The sequence below is a fragment of the Mus caroli genome, unplaced genomic scaffold (genome assembly GCF_978045245.1).
Source record: "Mus caroli unplaced genomic scaffold, Mus_caroli_1 scaffold_2, whole genome shotgun sequence".
Classification (NCBI taxonomy): domain Eukaryota; kingdom Metazoa; phylum Chordata; class Mammalia; order Rodentia; family Muridae; genus Mus; species Mus caroli.
Genome location: NW_028227257.1, coordinates 130,684,838 through 130,705,816, shown reverse-complemented (window position 1 = coordinate 130,705,816; position 20,979 = coordinate 130,684,838). Strand labels below are relative to the sequence as shown.

Below are 20,979 nucleotides of genomic sequence, written 5' to 3'. Positions count from 1 at the left end.
TGGCCATTAAGAGTGAACACAAATTGTTGAGTTCTAATGGAGGTTGAAGGTTGCCTATTGATAAACAGTGTGCATGGGTCACTTTGAGCAGGTCAGACAATAGGGGGAAAGTCAGAGAAAACAGAGAGCCAGAACTAGGGACAATGGGACAAACTGAGTGAATAGCATCTTCCTTCAGCGTTACATAGAGTGTCTTGAACCAAGTGTCATCCAGCGTTCACCTGTGACCCTTGGAAAGGGAGCTTTAGACTTCATACGATCTAGGTTCTCTACTTAGAAGTTTTCATTCCTTCTAAAAAATTTTTGAAAGGAAGCATTGAAGGATTTGATTTTAGATATTACATGTTCATACTTTCATTTTGGAAAGTGTAGTGTGACTATTAGAAATGAATACAAATCAATGTGTGCGAAGAATCTTTTTATTCACATAGCTGGCAGGTCTTGAGAGTGGTCTTCCTTCAGAGAAAGTGGAATCCAGGAGCTAAACAGGGTCATGAGAATTCTCTTTTCTTCTTCATGTCAGTCTCTCTCCAAATATGTGTATCTCTTTCTATCTGGGTTGTTTGTTTGTTTGTTTGTTGTTTTAAGTATCCTTCTGTCTTTGCCTTAGCACCCTTTCTATGAGTTGACCTAATTCTTAGAAGGACATCTCCGGCATTAAAAGGGGACATGGATTTCTTCAGATCTGGATCTCACATGGCAGCAATATAGGGAGAAGGATCTTCTCACCTGCTCTAGGGTACAGGGACAAGTCGTGCACGCTGGTTGGCTGTGCATACCCATTTCTGATCAATCTTCATAGTTGAGAAGGTGGGTATTTCTTCCAGGCCAGCCAAAAACATCAGTCTTTTCACTGGCTTGGAGGATTAAACACTATAATTGCTTGGTATAAAAATTTCACTAGCACAGGGTTCTATAAAGAAAACAAAGATTCTAGTTACCTTGGTCCATGATATATAGACTAGAGAATAAAATCAAGGAGAGGAAAGATGGAAGGAAAGAAAAGTTGAAATCTTTCTTCCACCTGGATGTTTCCAAGTAAAGATTTACATTTTATTTAAACAGTTAAATGTCACTCCCCCAACCCTATTTTTTCTTTTAACATGTGTCTTCAATTACAGAGTTAAAACTTTGAGGGAATTCCTACAGAAACTGAGGCTTGTGTAAAATGATGCTCCCAGGGGCCTAGAGGTCTACCAGGGCCCGGCACGCTGAACTGTGCTGAGGAATTCAGAAATGTGTAGATTGTACAGAAAGTATATAGCTGTTAAGAAAATGCTAGTTCTTAAGAAAGCCAACATGTTCTACCAAGGTTAATTCTCCTTTGTGCTCTCTGTCCTGACTCTTTTCCCTCTCCGGTGGGAACGTACTCTGTTTTGCAGTTGAGGGTAGCTGAAGAGAGGGAATGAGAAATATTGGAACCCCTAATCAAGAAAAGCCACATGATGAAGCAAGCCTGTGTGAAACACTGATCTGTCAGGAGGTCCCACCTAGAGGTGTATTAATGCCCACAGGACTCTCCCAGCTCAATGGGAATGAAGGCTTGGGGAATCTGGGGTGTGGCAGGTGAGAGAGAGTCCTGAAATTATCTTTCAATGCTTGGCTTCCCTTTACAAGATGTAAAAACCTGTTCCTTACATGTTCTTGACATCACTGAAGTTGGAATGCCTTTCCCCCTTGGCTGGGGTAATATTTTATGGAGCAGTCAAAAAGAAAGAAAGAAAGAAAGAAAGAAAGAAAGAAAGAAAGAAAGAAAGAAAGACCCGAAAACCTGTTTTCAGTAACATTCAAATTAATGATAATATGACTTTCAAAGAAAGATTAAAATAGTCAACAGCTTGGTGAATGTCACCCTCTCTAATACTGCCATATTATTTCACTTCTTCCCTGGAAGGATAAGGCAAGTTCCAGAAAGTTCCTTGGGCAACAGAATGCTAGTACTGTACTTAACACTTTGTTAAATTGCACAGTGGGCTTTATCAGGTCACAGTAGAGTACGGTATTTAAAGGCCAATTATGCCACGGTTTCCAGAAGGGAGAGAAATGAACAGGTTTTTAAAAAATTACCCTAAACCTTCTATTTTAAAGATGGATGAAATTATAGCCCCTTTGTGGCTTTCTATGAGGTACTTTTCTCAATTTCCGTTCTGATAACAGCCACCCTGATCTTTCCTAAGCAAGCTCTTTAGCCACAGAAATAGTGTCCCACTCCTGCTTGTGGGCGTCAGGGCCAGTCACACAGGGCAAAGGAGTCAAAGGTTGGACAAAGCGCTTCCTCAGCAGCACCGGCCAGTGTCGAAAGTTTCTCAAAATGTCTTTGAGTTTTCTCTTATTCTGCTCTCTCTCCCACTTGCTGTTGCATACCTCCCTTTCAGTTACGAAGAGAGCTATTGCTGGAAGAAAGGAGCTTTTTGAAAGCAATGTATCAACTAGAAGGAAATGTGGTTCAGTGTCCTAGGGAAGAACAGCTGAAGAGCCCTCTGTGGGATGAATGGTTTGGTTGCCTGGTGCCAGGAATGGGAGCAGCAGGGGTCCATGGAAGGCAGATGTCTTAGTAAGCCCAGGCTGCCATGACAAATGCACACAGACTGGGTTTTCTGAACACTGGGCATTTATTATAGCATAGTTTGGGAGGCTGGAGCAATGTGCCAGCCAATCTGGTCTTTGTGAAACCTCAGCCTGGGCTTATAGGTGTCCATACTCACAGGACAGTAGAGAGAAACTCCTGCTCTGGTCCCTGCCTATCAGGTGAGTCTCTTCCTTTTGAACACACCTAAGCTGGTTACCTCTCAAAGTCCCACCACCGCATGCTGTCTCCCTGGAGCTGGGGCCTCGCCCTGTGAACTGGACAGGGACAGCAGAGCTCAGTTTGTAGCATGGTCTATGGTACAGGGGTCAGAACGATTGAGCAAGCCTGTGGACATACAAATACAGGTTTGCAAAGCACCATTCATATGCTTGTAGAAAACAATCCCTTAGTGGCTATTTGAATTTGGAGTAAAGAGGGCAGAATTTGTGAACACTTGGCAGAGCTTTTCCCTCAACTCTATAAAATTCAGAGTACTCTTGAGTTGTCCTGAGGGACAGGGATGCTGTGATCACACTGTGGGAGTTATTGTCATTCCCATAAGCCGGATGCTGCAATACAGCGATGCTATGTTTTTTTGATGTTATTTATTTATTAGGGGCTTTACAAAGGTGCTGAATGTATTTTTTTTTCAAAATTCTTTAGGATCAGATTTGAGACTCTAGGAAAGTTCTGTGTCGATTACCAGGTTATGGCTTTCTGCAGGAGCACAGTACAAGTCCTTGCACCTTGGCTGAGGTGCGGGATGGGAAATGCACAGTATGGTCTTGCATTCTCTCACCACATCCACTCGACAGTGCAGAGCCCTGAGTAAGTCTTTACCCCCTCCCAGAGTTGAAATGATTCAGTGATAGCTACGAGCCCTTTTTCGTGGTAATTATAATCAGTCATCTGAATACATTTATGCATCCAGAGCTTTTCAGTTTCACACATAAATAGCTGCCATCAGAAGGGTTTTTGAGGGCTGATTGGGCTGGAAAAGATGCCATTTAAAATGCATTCTGTGTTTCTAGCCTTTCCAGCAGGATGACAGGTGAAGTCAGTCTGGTCAAAACTAGTGGCGAGCTTGTTAATTCAGAGCTCTTAGCTGTGTAAAAGTAACTGCGTTATTTTTAACACACAACTACAGAAGCATACACTTTGAAAGAAAAAAAGCCTCGGGCTTGCTCTTTCAGGGTATTAGAAGATGTTAAATTGCCAGTTCATCAAGCATCAAGGCTGACTGAGTCCATGGAGGCTGGATGAAGACAGCAGGGTAGCTTCTGCAAGAAGGTGGATGTTTCTTGCACTCCTGCCTGCTGCGTACAAGGATCTGCCCCAGAGGCCTGGCTGAGCCCAGGAGCTGCTTTGTTTGACATGATAGCACTTGAGTAGCAGAGTGTATCGTGCACAGGTCTGAAGAGCAAGCAAGCTGAGCAGCCATGTACTGTGAGAAAAGATGAGACTAGCTTTCCCCAGCCAACAAGAATAAATAGGGTTTAAGTGGCATCTGAACGGAGGGTTTTCTACGTTTTAGCATTGATTTAGCTCCTGGGGTTTGAACATACAGACCTCCACAGGCTGTGTCAGTATCATGGACACTTGCTCTCTCTTTTAAAAAAAATATTTGATTATTTTATGTGAATGGGTGTTTTGCCTGCATGCATGTAAGTACACCTTGTGTATGCCTGATGCCTACTGAGGTCAGAAGACAGTATTAGATGCCCTAGAAGAGCAATTACAGATGTTTGTGAATGACCATGTGAGTGCAGGAAATTAGACCCAGGTCCTCTCTAAGAGCAATAAGTGTCCTTGACCACCAAGCCAGCTCTCTCAACTCCTCTGTGGTATTGCTTTTGGTTTGCACTAAATGTGATGGGAAGATATGCTTAGAGCAGACAGAGGAGGTATGGAGATAATATGCAAAGCTTGTCTGTGACTTGGGAGGATTCATGGTCCCAAACACAAAATGCAACTTTCCAGCAGCTGGCAAGTAGACTTGGGGCCTGTTCTTTCCACTGAATCCACAACTCCTTTACAGCCTCTCAGAAAAGAGCAGGCCTAAGACCAGACACACTCTCTCATCAAGGCTGGACAAGGCAACCCAGTAGGAGGCAAAGAGTCAACCCAAAGGCAGACAAAAGAGTCAGAGACAGCCTCTGCTTCACAGTGGATGCTGGGTTAGGAATCCCACAAGAACCCCAAGCTGCACAACCATAGCATATATGCAGAGGACTTGGATCAGACACATACAGGTTCTCCGATCTCTTTGAGCCCCTTTGAGTCCCAGTCAGTAGATTCTAGGGGCCCTGTTCTTGTGGTGTCATTGATCCCTATGGCTCCTCCAATCCTTCCTCCTCCCCTTCCTCCTCTTCTTCCTCCATACCCTCCTCCTCCTCTTCCTCCTTCACAGGATTTCCCAAGCTCTGCCTAATATTTGGCTGTGGGACTCTACATCTGTCCCCATCAGATGGTAGATAAAGTCTCTCTGATTATGCTAGGCTCTGGTCCCAGCACATCCTATAGGCCTGACAAACTAGATGGGAGGTTTTCTGGCTGGGTTTGAGTCTCACTTCAGTCCCTCCTGTTTAAATCCCTGTCTTAGTCAGGGTTTCTATTCCTGCACAAACATCATGACCAAGAAGCAAGTTGGGGAGGAAAGGGTTTATTCAGCTTACACTTCCATGCTGCTGTTCATCACCAAAGGAAGTCAGGACTGGAACTCAAACAGGTCAGGGAGCAGGAGCTGATGCAGAGGCCATGGAGGGATGTTCTTTACTGGCTTGTCTCCTCTGGCTTGCTCAGCCTACTCTCTTATAGAACCCAAGACTACCAGTCCAGGGATGGTCCCACCCACAAGGGGCCTTTCCCCCTTGATCACTAATTAAGGAAATGCCTTACAGTTGGATCTCATGGAGGCATTTCCTCAACTGAAGCTCCTTTCTCTGTGATAACTCCAGCTGTGTCAAGTTGACACAAAAATAGCCAGTACAATCCCTACCTGCCCCCAGTCAACCCTTGAAATCTATTCTATTTCTCCTTTCCAGGAAAACCCTTGCATCCCCTTTAAGCTGTCCTTGTTACTTGGCCCCTCTGGGTCTATGAATTGTAACAGGGTAATTCTTTAACGTATAGCTAATATCTACTTATAAATGAGTAGGTACCATGCCTGTCGTTATGGGTCTGGGTTACCTCACTCAGGATGATTAGTTCTAGTTCCATCTATTTTCCTGCTAACTTCATGATGTCATTTTTTTTAACAGGTGAGTAATACTCCATTGTGTAAATGTACCTCTTTTTTTTTTTTAAATCCATTCTTTGGTTGATTGTTTCCAGTTTCTGCTGTTCTGAGTAAAGGTTCTGTCAACATAGTTGAGCAAATTTCCCTGGGCTAGGATGAAGTGTCCTTTCCTTATAAGGTCAGGAGTCATATGGCTGCGTCTTGAGGTAGACTGATTCCCAGTTTTCTGAGGAACCACCATATTGATCCCCATAGTAGCTGTACAAGTTTGTACAAGTGACAGGGGAGGGTTCCCCTTGCTCCACATCCTCGCTAGCATAAGCTGTCACTTGTGGTTTTGATCTTAGCCGTGTTAGCAGGTGCATGGAACCTCAAAGTTGCTTTGATTTGCATTTCCCTGATGACTAAGGATGCCAAACATTAAGTGTTTCTCAGCCATTTGAGTTTCTTCTGTTGAGAATTCTCTGTTTAGACCTGTACTTCATTTTAAAATTGTTTAAAGATTATCAGATTATTAGATAATCTAATTATCAGGTTACTTAGTTTGTTGATGTCTAGTTTCTTGAATTCTTTATATATTTCGGATATTACCTCTCTGACAGAAGTGGAGTTGGTAAAACATCTTTTCCCATTCTGTAGGCTTCCATTTTGCCCTATTGATGATGGTTTTTGTCTTACAGAAGCTTTTTTGTTTTCATGAGATCCCATTTATTAATTGTTCATCTTAGTGCTTGTGTAATTGGCATTCTGTTCAAAACGTTATCTGCTGTGCCACCACACTCAAGGCTATTCCCCACTCTCTCTTCTATTAGATTCAGTATTTTGGGTTTTATGTTGAGGTCTTGATCCACTTAGACTTGAGTTTTGTGCATCGTGATAAATATGGATCAATTTGCATTCTTCTACAAGCACACATCCAGTTAGTCTTGCACCATTTGTTGAAGATACTTTCTTTTTTCCATTGCATATTTATGAATTATTTTTTAAAAAAAAATCAGGTGTCTATAGGTGTGTCAATTTACATCTGAATCTTTGGTTTGATTTCATTGATCAGTTTCTGTGCCAGTGCCATGTAATTTTATCACTATATCCCTGTTTTATGGCTTGAAATCAGGGATGGCCCTACCTCCTGAAGTTATTTTATTGTTCAGGATTGTTTTAGTTATCCTGGTTTTGGGTTTTTTTTTGTTTTTGTTTGTTTTCATGTGAAGCTGAGTATTATCATTTCAAGATACATAAATATTGTGTTGGAATTTTGATGGGGATTGTGTTGAAACTTAAGATTGCTTTTGGAAAGGTGGCCATTTTTATCATGTTGTGTCTATGGATCCAATTGCATGGAAGGTCTTTCCGTCTTCTGATATCTTCTTCAGTTTCCTTCTTCAAAGACTTGAAGTTATTATCATATAGGTCTTTCACTTTCTTGGTTACCCTAAGAGTTTTTATATTTGTGGATATTGTGAAGGGTGTTCTCTGATTTCTTTCTCAGCCCGTTGCTCATTTGTATGTGTCTTAGTTTGAGTTTTATTGCTATGAAGAGACACCATGACTACGACTACTCTTTTAATTGGGGGCTGGCTTACAGTTTTAGACGTTTAGTCTATTATCATCATGGGAGGAAGCATGGCAATGTGCAGGTAGACATGGAACTGTGGGAGCAGAGAGTTCTACATCTTGATCCATAGGCAGCAGAATGAGACTGCCCCACGGGGCGTGATTGAGAATAGTAGAACTCAAAGCTCAGCTCCACAGTGACACACTTTCTCCAACAAGGCCACATCTGCTAAACAAGGCTGTCACACCTCCTAATAGTGCTACTCCCTATGGGCCTATGGGGGGCGGGGGGGGGGCTGGCAATTACATTCAAACTACCACAGTATATAACAGGGCCACTGATTTTCTTTTTTTGAGTTAATCTTGTTTCCAACCAATCCGATGAAGGTGTTTATCTGTTGCAGAAGTTCCCATGGTAGAACATTTGGTGATATATATATATAAAATCAAATTATCTGAAAACAGGGATACTTTGACTTCTTTCTTCCCAATTTGTACCCCCTTGGCCTCCTTTAGTTGTTTTATTGCCCTAGCTAGAACTTCAATTACTGTATTGACTAGATAAGGAGAGAGTGGGCAGCCTTATGTTGTTTATGACTTTAGTGGAATTGCTTTGAGTTTCTCTCAATTTAATTTGAAGTTGGCTATAGGCTTGCTGTGAATTGCTTTTATTATAATTAGTTATGTTCTTTTTATCCCTGATCTCTATAAGACTTTTCATGAAGGGGGGTTGGGTTTTGTCAAAGACTTTCTCAACCTCTTATGACATGATCTTATTTTTTCTTTCAGTTTGTTTATATGATGCATTATATTAAAATATTTTCATATGTTGAACCATCCCTGCTTCTCTGAGGTGAAGCCTACTTTTGGTGTGCTCTTGAGTTCAGTTTGCAAGTATTTTATTGACTAATTTTTCATCAATGTTCATGAGAAATTGTCATTTCTCTTTCTGCAATTTCTGTCTATAATTCTCTTTCTTTGTTGAGTCTTTGTATGGTTTGGGTATTAGGGTGACTGGCCTTTTAAAATGAATTTGACAGTGTTCCCTCTGTTTCTGTTTTGTAGAATAGTTTGAAGAGTATTGGTTTTTACCTCTTCTTTGAAAGTTTGGTATCATTCTGCACTAAAACCATCTGACCCTGAGCTATTTTTTGGCTGGGAGTCTTTTAATGACTGTTTCTATTTTCTCAGAGGTTATAGTTCTATTTATTATTATTTTTTTAATCTTGATTTGGTAAGTGGTAGCTATCGAAAATGTTTTAGATTTTCCAATTTTGTTGAGTACAGGTTTTTGAAGTATGACCTAATGATTCTTTGGATTTCCTTGGTGTCTGTTGTTATGTCCCTCTTTTTGCTTCTGCTTTTGTTAGTTTGGATATTCTTCTCTTTCTTTTACTTAGTTTGGATAATAATTTGTTTATCTTGTTGCTTTTCTCCAAGAACCAACTCTTTGGTTTATTGATTCTTTGTATTGTTCTTTGTTTCTATTTTATTGATTTCATCCCTCAGTTTTATTATTTCCTGCCTTTTACTCCTCTTGGGTGTGTTTACTTCTTTTTGTTCTAGAACTTTCAGGTGTGCTGTTAAGTTGCTAATAGGATATCTCTCCACTTTATGTAGGTACTTACTGCTATGAACTTTCCTCTTAGCACTATTGTGCTCCATATGTTTGGGTATGCTGTGCATTCATTTTACTTGAATGTTAGGAAGTCTTTAATCTTCTTCTTTATTTCTGCCTTGACCCAGTAGTCATTCAGTAGAGAGTTGTTCAGTTTCATTGACTTTGTAGGCTTCCTATTGTTTCTGTTGTTGTTGAAGTCCAGTGATGTGGAGAAGTCTGTGATGGTCTGATTAGATGCAGGGTGTTATTTTAAATGAGACTGCTTTGTGACCAAGTATAAGGTCTGTTTTTGAGAATGTTTTCCTGAAGTGCAGAGAATAAGGTATATTCCTTAATGTTTGGGTGAAATGTTCTGTAGATATCTGTTAGATCCAATACTTCTCTGTTTTGTTTATGTCTGGATGAGAGTGGGGCATTGAAGTCTCCCACTATCAATGAGTGAGGTTCGATGTGTGATTTAAGCTTTAATAATGTTTCTTTTACAAATATGGGTGTCCTTGCATTTATCACATAGATGTTCAGAATTGAGATGTCCTCCTGGTGGAGTTTTCCTTTGTTGAGTATGGTGTCCTTCCCCTTCTCTTTTGATTAATTGAAGTCTGTTTTGTTAGATAGTAGAATGTCTACATCAGCTTGCTTCTTGGGGCCATTTGCTTGGTAACTGCTTTTCTAACTTTTTTACTCTGAGATAATGTCTATTTTTGATGCTGACATGTGTTTCCTGTGTGCAGCAGAAGGAAGGATCTTGTTTTTATATACATTCTGTTAGTCATTATCTTTTTATTAGGGACTCCTATTGATATTGAGGGATATCAATGAACAATGACTGTTAATTCTTGTTATTTTGTTATAGTTGGTTGTAGTGTGTGTATGTGTATGGTGTGTGCACATGTGCATACACGTATTTCCCTTCCTTTTGTTTTGTTTTTCTGGTGTGTGATTATTTATAGCCTATGTTTTTGAGGGAATAGTTAACCTCCTTGGGTTGGAGTGTTTCTTCTAGTATCTGAAGGGCTGGCTTTGTGGGTAGATATTGTTTAAATTTGATTTTATCGTGGGATATCTTGTTTTTCCCATGTATTGTAATAGAACATTTGCTGGGAACAGTAGTCTGGGTTGGCATCTGTGGTCTCTTTTTTTTAAATATATTTTATTACGTATTTTCCTCAATTACATTTCCAATGCTATCCTAAAAGTCCCCCATACCCTCCCCCCTCTCCCCTATTTCCCTACCCACCCATTCCCATTTTTTTTTTTTTTTTTTGGCCCTGGCATTCCCCTGTACTGGGGCATATAAAGTTTGTGTGTCCAATGGGCCTCTCTTTCCAGTGATGGCCGACTAGGCCATCTTTTGATACATATACAGCTAGAGTCAAGAGCTCCGGGGTACTGGTTAGTTCATCATGTTGTACCACCTATAGGGTTGCAGATCCCTTTAGCTCCTTGGGTATTTTCTCCAGCTCCTCCATTGGGAGCCCTGTGATCCATCCACTAGCTGACTGTGAGCATCCACTTCTGTGTTTGCTAGGCCCCGGCATAGTCTCACAAGAGACAGCTATATCAGGATCCTTTCAGCAAAATCTTGCTAGTGTATGCAATGGTGTCAGCATTTGGAAGCTGATTATGGGATGGATCCCTGGATACGGCAGTCTCTAGATGGTCCATCCTTTCCTCTCAGCTCCAATCTTTGTTTCTGTAACTCCTTCCATGGATGTTTTGTTCCCAATTCTAAAAAGGGGTACAATGACCCCACTTTGGTCTTCATTCTTCTTGAGTTTCATGTGCTTAGCAGATAGTATTATATATCTTGGGTATCCTAAGTTTTGGGCTAATATCCACTTATCAGTGAATACATATTGTGTGAGTTCCTTTGTGATTGTGTTACCTCACTCAGGATGATGCCCTCCAGGTCTATCCATTTGCCTAGGAATTTCATAAATCCATTCTTTTTAATAGCTGAGTAGTACTCCATTGTGTAAATGTACCACATTTTCTGTATCCATTCCTCTGTTGAGGGGCATCTGGGTTCTTTCCAGCTTCTGGCTATTATAAATAAGGCTGCTATGAACATAGTGGAGCATGTGTCCTTCTTACCGGTTGGAACATCTTCTGGATATATGCCCAGGAGAGGTATTGCTGGATCCTCCAGTAGTTCTATGTCCAATTTTCTAAGGAACCGCCAGACTGATTTCCAGAGTGGTTGTACAAGCTTGCAATCCCACCAACAATGGAGGAGTGTTCCTCTTTCTCCACATCCTCGCCAGCATCTGCTGTCACCTGAATTTTTGAACTTAGCCATTCTGGCTGGTGTGAGGTGGAATCTCAGGGTTGTTTTGATTTTCATTTCCCTAATGATTAAGGATGTTGAACATTTTTTTCAGGTGCTTCTCAGCCATTCGGTATTCCTCAGGTGAGAATTGCTGTGGTCTCTTAAAGTCTGCAGCATATCTCTTTAGGTCCTTCTGGCTTTTAGTGTCTACACTGAGAAGTGGAGTGTAAGTCCAGTAGTTCTACCTTTAAATGTTACTTGGCCCTTTTCTCTTGCAGCTTTTCATATTCTTACTTTGCTCTGCATGTTTAGTGTTCTTGCTATTTTGTGTCAAGGGGACTTTCTTTCCTGGTCAGATCTATTTGGTGTTCTGTATGCTTCTTGTACTTTTATAGGCATGTTGTTTCTTAGGTTAGGAAATTTTTCTTCAATGATTTTGTTAAGAATATTTTCTGGCTCTTTGAGCTGTGAATCTTTTTCTGTTCCTATTATTCTTAGCTTTGGTCTTTTCATAGTGTCCCAGATTTTCTGAATGTTTATATAAGGAATTTTTTAGATTTAACATTTCCTTTAAATGATATATCTATTCCTTCTATCTTGTCTTCAATGCCTGAGATTTTCTCTTCCATCTCTTGTATTCTGTTGGTGATGCTCGCATCTATGGCTCCTGATTGCTTACCTAGATTGTTCCATTTCCAGAATCCCTCAGTTCTGTTGCCTTGATTACTATTTCCAGTTCTTGAACACTTTTGTTTGTTTCCTCCTCCTGTTTGTTGACTTTTGTGACATTCTTTAAGAGATTTGTTGATTTCCTCTCATGTTTTGATTGTCTTTTCCTTGATGGCTTTGAGGGATTTGTTCATTTCTTCTTTAAGGACCTCTAACATCTTCATAAGGTTGGTTTTATGGTCATTTTCTTTTGCTTCAGCTATGTTGTAATATCAGGTCTTGCGTAGTGGGATGACTGGGCTCTGGTGATAACATATTGTTCCATCTGCTATTGGTAGTATTCTTACACTGACGTTTAGGCATCTGGATTTGGAGAGATTATAGTTCTAGGTATATATTTCTGTGTTTGTCTTTGTTGGGTAAGTGTTTTCTTCCTAGGTTTCTTTTTTTCTGCATGGTCATCTGGCCTGTGGGTAGGAGGGTTCTGCCCAAATTGGGGGCTGGCCTTCTAATTACCTGGGCGGCCTCTGGTCCAGCAGGGGGTTGCCACTCAAGTTGGGTGCTAGAGATTTGTCAATATGTGTGGCCTCTGATCAGCTCGGGGTCCTCTGGGGTTCCAGATGCTGGTCTGGCTTCTGTTCGGATGGGAGGCTTCTGCCTGGTTTTCAGCGAGCTGTGCTGGTCTCTAGGATTCAGGATGCTGGCCTGGGCCCCTGCTGGAATAGGAGACTTTCACTGGAGGTGCTGGCCAGGATGTGGTAACAAGGAGAGGAGGAGGGATGATTGGGGTCATGCTAGCCAACATAGGCAAGGTGGCGGAGGGCAGTCTCTCCTTGAATTCAGGTGCTGGCCTGATTTCTGGCGAGATAGGAGAATTCTGCCTGAGGTGTGGGTTGGTTTATGGTCTACAATTGATTTTTTTAATGGTTAGCTATTTTCATGTTTAAAGACTTCGTTCTTCTTCTTATCTTGAACTAAGTTTTATTTTAAATGGATACTTAGCTTCACCAAATGTCTTTGGCTAGACTCTGTTGGCATAGCCCACTGCTTTCTGTTCACATGTGTGGCTGTTATGTTGATGGTAATGGTCTTATGGAAACTGCCCACTGCAATGATTTTTCCTACCACCCCCCCCCATGGTTGGCCACATTCATTAGGATTCTACTTAAGAATGTTTGTAAGTGTTCACCCACGGAAGCACCTCCACTTCCTTGACACTTACCTTCACTAGTTTTCATTTTAAGTCTCAATGACTCCCCTAAGATGGTGGGCTTTGAGGGTTTTCCCTGAGATTCTATCATCTTGAATCATTAATTTTAGTGATTTCTGTTCTGTATAAGACACATGCAATCCACTATGAAATTACCCATTTCTGTTCTCCTTTTTAATGATACAAATTCAGCCGCTTTCCCAATCTCTTCTTTAGTAATTGGCCTACTCAGCTTCCCACTTCTAAAGTCAGTTATATTAATTTCTATCAGTGGCAGTTCATACTGAGAGTTTAGGGATGTTATGTCCCTGTCTCCCCCCCCACACACACACACACTCCCTGCCTGCTTTCAGCCCTGCTTCTTCCTGACATCTTTTTTTCTTCCATTCTTGTCTATTATGACAAAATATTCTGGGTTCATTTCTTACTGCAGGAATCTCTAACTTTTAACTGACATGTTCCTAGTCATGGTGTATTATCCTCTTAGATTTAATGCTAGACCCGCAGTAACTGCTTTCCCTTCTCTTGCCTTGAATACATGGATTTAGAAGTGTGGCTGGCATGCATGGAGAGTGGGGGAGGCAGGAACAGTAGCCACATCTGCAGATGACCTGCACAGTAAGTGAAATGTGTAGAATAGACACGGTCATGAAGTGGCACCTGCTAGTCCAGCCTCACCAGTGGAGTTGTATCTTCCCTATACATTTTCTGTTGGTCTACAAGTCATGTGACACCTTGATTAGATACAGAAGTCCTGGAGTCAGTTCTTTGCTGGGTCCTGCACAAGCAGAATCCATGCCAATCTGATCATTTTCCTTTGCCGGTAACTTGCTATGCTTTTGACCGTCTTTCTTTTATATTTTGAGAATGTAGTCCCATGACTGGCCTGGAAAACTCTGCATTGACCAAGTTGGCCTTGAACTTGCCATGATTATTTTGCCTGTCTCTTCTGATTGCTGGGATTATAGACATGAGCCACCAGGCCCGACAGCTTGTGATTTTCATAAAGAGGCACTCTCGATGTTTAACTAAAATCAAAAATGAGATAGCTAAAGCACTTAGAACACGAGACATGAAAAGGAAGTAGGTACTTGAAAACAAAAGGTACAATTTCCTTCTGTTGCTGTTGATTATCATTAGCAAGACCATGCAAGTCTATTTCTAAACAAAAAGTTAGTATGGAGTGCAAAGTGAAGGCACTCTTCTCTGTTGCTTTCAGTCACTCTCTCCCCTTCTTTGATTCCCATGTTTTGTACTGTGTGCACACATGCCCCTGTTATTTGTGTGACTTCGAGGTGACACTGCTTGATCTGGGACCATCTGCTCTACTATTAAGAACTTCAGTCTTTCTTCCTGGCTTCACCCTGGAGACTATTCACTAGGATGTAATGGGGCTGGCTGAGATTGGCTGCCTCTGTGCTGTCTCATTCTATCTCATAGCTATTTAGTCAAGTCAGGGTGGTGTTGGCCTCCTGCCTCCAGTTTCTTGCCACTCTCCTATACTGCCCAAGAGTCTAGAACTGTGATGAAGGACAGCAATCCTGTGTTCTCCCCAGCGCTTGCTGCTACAGTAGGCTTGTTACAGTTCCAGTGCTCCAGAAGTTGGCTCTGAACCCTGGGTGTGGTTGTTGAGGTACAGCAGTGACAACCTAACGATGCTTATGACCTAATGGTGCTTCTGTGACAGAAGGAAAATTTACTGACACACTGCTGTGTAGACAGCAGTGCCATGTATCCTTTCAGCATTTGGGGTTTCTTATTGCATCTGGCTGGAAACCCATCCCAACCTTCCCATTGAAGAAAAGAAAAAAAAAGAATTTAGAAGTCTGGCATTGTTTCTTGCTGCCTGTTTGGGCTAAGATGACAGATGGCTGTTTTTGGGGCAAGAGGAAAGGCTAACATCAGAGCTTGAGATGTGTGATGGCATGTAAGGAGATGATAAATGGTCATGCATGCATACACACATTGGCGTGTTCATAGCTCGGTGATTTTATTATGGGGTGAAGAGCAAATGTTAAAATAAATCTTTACTCTCTGGGGTTATGCATTGGTACGAAATATTTTTTGGAGGAAACTATAAACTAAACGGTGCTAACCATTGTTATCATGTTATTTCATGGCAGTCCCTCCCTGGTATAACTCATGGTGTAACTCGTGGTCTAACGTGGTTGGGCTTGATGATCTTCCAATTACAGCTTCCCAAGTCCTGGGGTTGGAGGTTGGTGCCACCACATCCAAGCTTATTATCTTTTATGACAAGAAGAAAACTAAGTGGTGGTTCTTGCTCAGCACCATCTATGTGTATAAGATAGTCCTCTGTTTGTATGCCTCCTCAGGCCAAGGCAGTAACTAAATCAGAATTTACTGTTCTCAATGATCCAAATCCTGGATGTGGGCAGTCCTGGGAAGGTGTGGTAGTTCCTGTGTTTCTGCCCATCTCTCTGAACTTCAGTCTCCTTGTAAAAAGGCAGCCACACTTTAAGACTTCTTGTCTGTATTATAAGCATCTAATAGGGTGAAGGAAAAGACAGGAAAACAAAAGTTGAAACAGAGGCGACTCCAGGAGCCTGTTACTTCTTCCACTTGTATTGAACAGGAACTGCCATAATCACTTCTGAAAGGAATTCTGGGAAGTGGATTTGGGGCCAGCACTTGCCCTGTTGGACACAGTTCTTCAGTGTGTAATATGGAAGGGGCGAGTAACTTCTGTACATGCAACCTTTAGTGCCTGGTTCAGGGTCATTCACCATTCTGTCTTTGTTTCCACTAGCTATAGCTCCTCTTAATGGTGTCTATGAGGTCATGCCTTCCACGGAACCCCTGTGAGCCCTGGAAGTTGACTGTGTCCATCCCTTGGGCACAGCTGATATTCCATAATCATATATCCAGCACCCACTTTACCTGTATCACGTGAAGACCTCTGCTTTTCCATGGTAATAATTACAGTCAGAAGAGCCAGGGTCCGTGTGCTTATTCCTCTATATCAGCAAATAAGTGTATCTGCTTGATTTGTTTCCAGTTGATGCTCCCAGGCCAAGGGCAGGGCAGATCAGGATCTGTCCTCAAACTCATGATTTTTCTTCTTTAGCCTCCTAACTGCTTAGACTGCAGGCTTGTGCCACCGTGCCTGGCTATTTGGGGGTGTTTTTTTAATTTTATAAATCAGACCTATTGTAAATGTGAGTGTTGGTGTGTTTGTGGGTTTTTTTTTTCTGTGTTCGTATCTGGGTGCAGTTGTTAAATGTATTCATTGTATCTTGAGGCTCTGAGTGCTTTTAACAGGTATGAGCTAAGCAGAATTTAGGGACAAGTGGCCTCAGGTGTGGACTTGAATGCTGTGACTCAGGTGCCTGGTACTCAGGGATACTGGAAGGCAAATGATGCTGTTTATATTGAAAATAACTACTCTGTCTTCTCTGGGGAAAGCATCTATGTTAATTCTTAAAACAGCCCATCTTCCTTTCCAGTGTCCACAGAAAAGAAATAAACAAGAGTGCAGATTTTCTAAAGGCACATCAGTTTTGTGTGTGCTCTTGCAAGTCAAAAGATGGCATTCCATGCTGATTCCTTCTTTCCACCATGTGTGTTCTGAGGGGGATTAAGCTCATGCAGCGAGCCTTGGTGGCAGGCGGCTTTACCCACTGAGCTGGCCCAAGATCACTGAGTCTTGATTTAGGAACTGAGTTATAATGTGTTTCAGATGCTGGCCAGAAAGCAACTTTCTGGGTGAAATTGGGGCTGTTGTTAATGAATCAGCCCTTTAAAAGTTGTATATATATCGTCTGTCTAGCTACTGTTGGATCTGAGGTGCTGTAACATGTTTGCATGTTTGTGTTAGGAAGGGTCATACACAGGACCATCTTCAAGTTCTAGTTTTATTTTCCAGTTAGATCATTTGAAGAACATGTTTGGCACCTTAGCATCAGAGATCCTTCTCCTGGGTTATTTTTCCATGTTTTAACTGAAATGCAGGCTGTGTTAAGGATTCCTCCAGGGCATCAGCAGAACCACTTGATGGAACCATCTAGATATTCTTATTGCTGTGATAAAACACCATGACCAAAAGAAACTTGGGGAAGAAAAGTGGGGTTGTCTGTTTTGTTTTGTTTCCATCTTACACCTTTCAGGCCACGCTCCATCACTGGAGAAGGCAGGGCAGGAACTCCTGGAAAAAAATGGAATCAGAAAGCACAGAGAAATGCTGCATACCTGCTTGTTCCCTTGTGGCTTGCTCAGCCTGCTTTCTTACACAATTCAGACCCACATCCCCAGGGCTGATACTGCCCACACTGCCTGGCCTGATCCCTCCCAAATCAGTCATTAATCAAGGCTCTACAGGTTTGCCTAGAGGCCATCTGATAGAGGCATTTTCTTTTTCTTTTAAAAAATTTTTTATGAAATGTATTTTCACTTTACATCCCAATATTAGGGCCCCTCTCCTCCCAATGTCCCCTTACGCACATCCTCCCCCCATTCCTGTCTCCTTTGAGAAGGGGAAGCTCCCCTCTAGGTATCACCCATCCCCAATATCCCCTCCCCCGACCCTGGCACATCAACTCACTGCAGGATTAGGTTAATCCTCTTCCACTGAGGCCAGTCCGGCAGCCCAGCTAGGGGAATGGGATCCAACAGATCCAGGAACATCCCCCACTCCTGTGCTTGGGGGGCCCACATGAAGATCAAGATGCTCATCTGCTCTGCTACATATCTTACATATAGGTAGAGAGCCTGTGCTTGCTCTTTGGTTGGTGGTTCAGTCTGTGGGAACCCCCAAGGGTTCAGGTTAGTTGACTCTGTTGGTCTTCCTGTGGAATCCTTGTCCTCTTCAAGTCCTCTAATCCTCTCTCTTACATATGATTCCCCAGTGGAGCCTTTCAGAGGATGCTAGGCTCCTGTCTACAAGCAAAATAGAGTATTATTAATAGTGTCAGGAACTGGTTCTTGCCCATGGGATGGGTCTCAATTTGGGACGATCATTGGTTGGTCATTCCCCCAGTCTCTACTCCATCTTTGTCCCTGCACATCTTGTAGGCAGGATACATTTTAGGTCAAAGGTTTTGTGGGTGGGTTTCTGTCCTTATCCCTGTATTGGGAGTCCTGCCTGACTACAGGAAGTGGCCACTTTAGAATCGATATCCCCCCACTGCTAGGAGTATCAGCTAGAATCATCCCATAGCTCCCTTGGAGCCTCCCCCACCCCAGGTCTCTGGCACATTCTAGAGATTGCCACCCCCATCTGCCCATTTCTGTTCTCTCCCTACATCTGATCCCCACCCCCATCCCCATTCCCATCCCCTCTCCTACCCAGTTCTCTCCCACCATCCAGCTCCGATAGCTATTTTATTTCCCCTTCTAAGAAAGATTCTACCAGACTCTCTTGGGCCCTCCTTGTTACTTGGCTTCTTTGAGTCTATTGATTATAGCATAGTTATCCTGCACTTTATGGCTAATATCCACTTATCAGTGAACATATACCCTGCCTGTCCCTTTGGGTCTGGGTTACCTCAATCATGATGATATTTTCTACTTCCATCCATTTGGGAGGCATTTTCTTAATGAGGGTTTTCTTATGAGGTTCCTTCTCCCCATGAGTTTAGCTTGTGTCAAGTTGGGGGAAAGCCAGAACAGAACCATTATTATCAGTCCTCTGGGATAGGTAGTCTTAGGTCCTAAGGTGTCAGGGTGGTCTCACAGTAACAGCATCGGGGAGTCTGTCAGAAATGCAGAGCTTCAGACCCTAACCCCCAGACGTCTGGGTCAGAATTTCTAAGAACACGACTCAGCCAACTGTAATAAGCTTTCTCCTTCAGGGTCAGATTTGAGAACCAGTGTTTAGGCTTACGGCTGTAAAATCAAAATGTTCCCAAAGTCCCTGACAGACTGTCTCTGAGAATTCAGCACCTGGTAAAAATGTCTCCTTTGACAAACTGGCATAAAATCTTTTTTGCAGACAACAAGAATGATAACCCCCATCATGCTTCCATGCCTGCCTTTTCTGTGGGGAACTTGGATCTGTGCTCCTTGCTCAATCGCGGTCAATACCATGCCTGGGCCTTTCATCTCCCTTTCCTTTCCATGCATTTGATTTGCTTGTTTTATTTAACAGCCTTACTATGAATCTTTTATTATAGGCCTTCTCAAATCCATTTTGCTAGTAAGTGGGTTGGCAGTGTGGGGTGGGATATAATTTGAAATAAATTGACTTGCTCACAGAGTGATAGCCAGTAGAAGTGTTTGACCAAGAAACGGACTAGATAGTAGGGGAAGCTGGCCTGGAATTAAACATATCCCGCAGAAAACATTTCCAATGTCTTTGAATCCTTGTTCGTGGTTAAGAAAATGCAAACCGCATAGACTGATAAGAAGTGTGCTCCCAGGCTCAACCTCGTTTCCTTTCTCTGCCGTAACACTGGGTACATTTTTACTGTCTAGTTATTACACCTACATACGAGAAAACAAATGAACAGAATAAAGCTGCCTACATTTTATCTGCATGAAGAAAATGGAAAATGTGGGGAAGGGGAGGCAGTAGGAGAGAGAGAATTATTTCCCATGCTGGTACAGACTTAGCCCACTGGTTTCTACTGCTCTGGACTCTTCCAGCTCCTGCTCCCTCTGCCTCTTTATTCTCTTTCTCACCTTGGTTCTCTGAGATTTGCACTTTCCATTTGCTCTTGAAATCAGTTAACGGTTAATCTATTCCCTGGCATTAGCTCTTCCCCTGGGGATTTACCCATTGATTGGCCTTTTAATCCAGTTGTTAAAATTCTCCCAATACTCACTGACATGAAGCGGTTTCAATTTGGGTGTTTTAAAGTGCTGGCCAGGGTCGTTAGGAATGTGAAGTTCACATATCTACTCTGTAGAGCCCAGACATTGCCTGGGAATCGATTTGCTTGGTGAAGGTGGCCTCCGGGGGTTGGAACCAGTGCCAAGTCCACCCTCATCCTGAGCGCAGTGCACACAGCACACTGGATAGCAACTGAGAACATCCTGTGTAACCTTGGCAGGGCACTACATGTGTAAATAAGTTATGGACAGAGCCTCATGCTGGCCAGCTGCACCTTTATGATGCATAGCCAGGTCCTCAGCACTCTCAGTCTGTGAGCAGTTCCCTAGGAATGGATGCTGTTGCATTTGTGGATTGTTTTTTATTTTATTTTATTTTATTTTATTTTACTTTATTTTAAAATAGCCCCCAAGTCACTAGAAATGGGATAAGAAGCAGGATTGTGCTTCAGATTCTTTCTTCCCTGCGTATATCTTACAGCACGGTGAGAACAAGAAAGTCAGTATGGCGAGAGAAGCTACGATTTTGAAGGTTGATGCACTTACGGGGGAATTTATTAAATGCTTGCTACTATTATTTTTTACAGATTTAGTTATACATTTCATGTATATGAAAGCATGTATGCCTGCACCCAGAAGACGATATCAGATCCCTTTATAGATAGTTGTGAGATAGCATGTGGGGACTGGGAATTGAACTCAGACCTCTGGAAGTGCTCTTCCAGCCAGGGCTCTCAAACACTGAGCCCTTTCTCCATCCCCCACCATGACTATTTATGGAAGGCTCAGTATTCCCATATCTTCAATTCCTACCTATCTTCTATAATTTGTGTGTGTTAGTGTGTGCACAGGAGCATGAGAAGGTCAGGGGACAACCTCGGCTCCTGTTCATCTGGTGCTGCCCACTTCTTCTTGAGTGTGTCTTTCACTGGCATGGAACTCACCAAGTAGACTAAGTTGGCCGGCCTGCAAGCCCCAGGAATGTGCTCGTGCCCTTTCCCAGTGCAGGGGAAACAAGCATGCCACCATACCGGATTCTTGATGGGGGTTCAGACAACAA

General features: G+C 42.4%; 1 protein-coding gene and 1 long non-coding RNA gene across 2 annotated transcripts in view; one reads left to right on the top strand and one right to left on the bottom strand.

Moving 5' to 3' along the window:
* Lypd6 (LY6/PLAUR domain containing 6) overlaps positions 1 to 20,979 on the top strand; it is a 136,034-nt gene that overhangs the window by 64,012 nt on the left and 51,043 nt on the right. The window lies entirely within an intron of this gene.
* Positions 17,104 to 20,063, bottom strand: LOC147005925 (uncharacterized). Its single transcript, XR_015045344.1, has 3 exons — positions 19,913 to 20,063; positions 17,692 to 18,026; positions 17,104 to 17,295 (listed from the first exon to the last, which is right to left on the bottom strand). It is a non-coding gene; the product is annotated as an uncharacterized LOC147005925 (long non-coding RNA).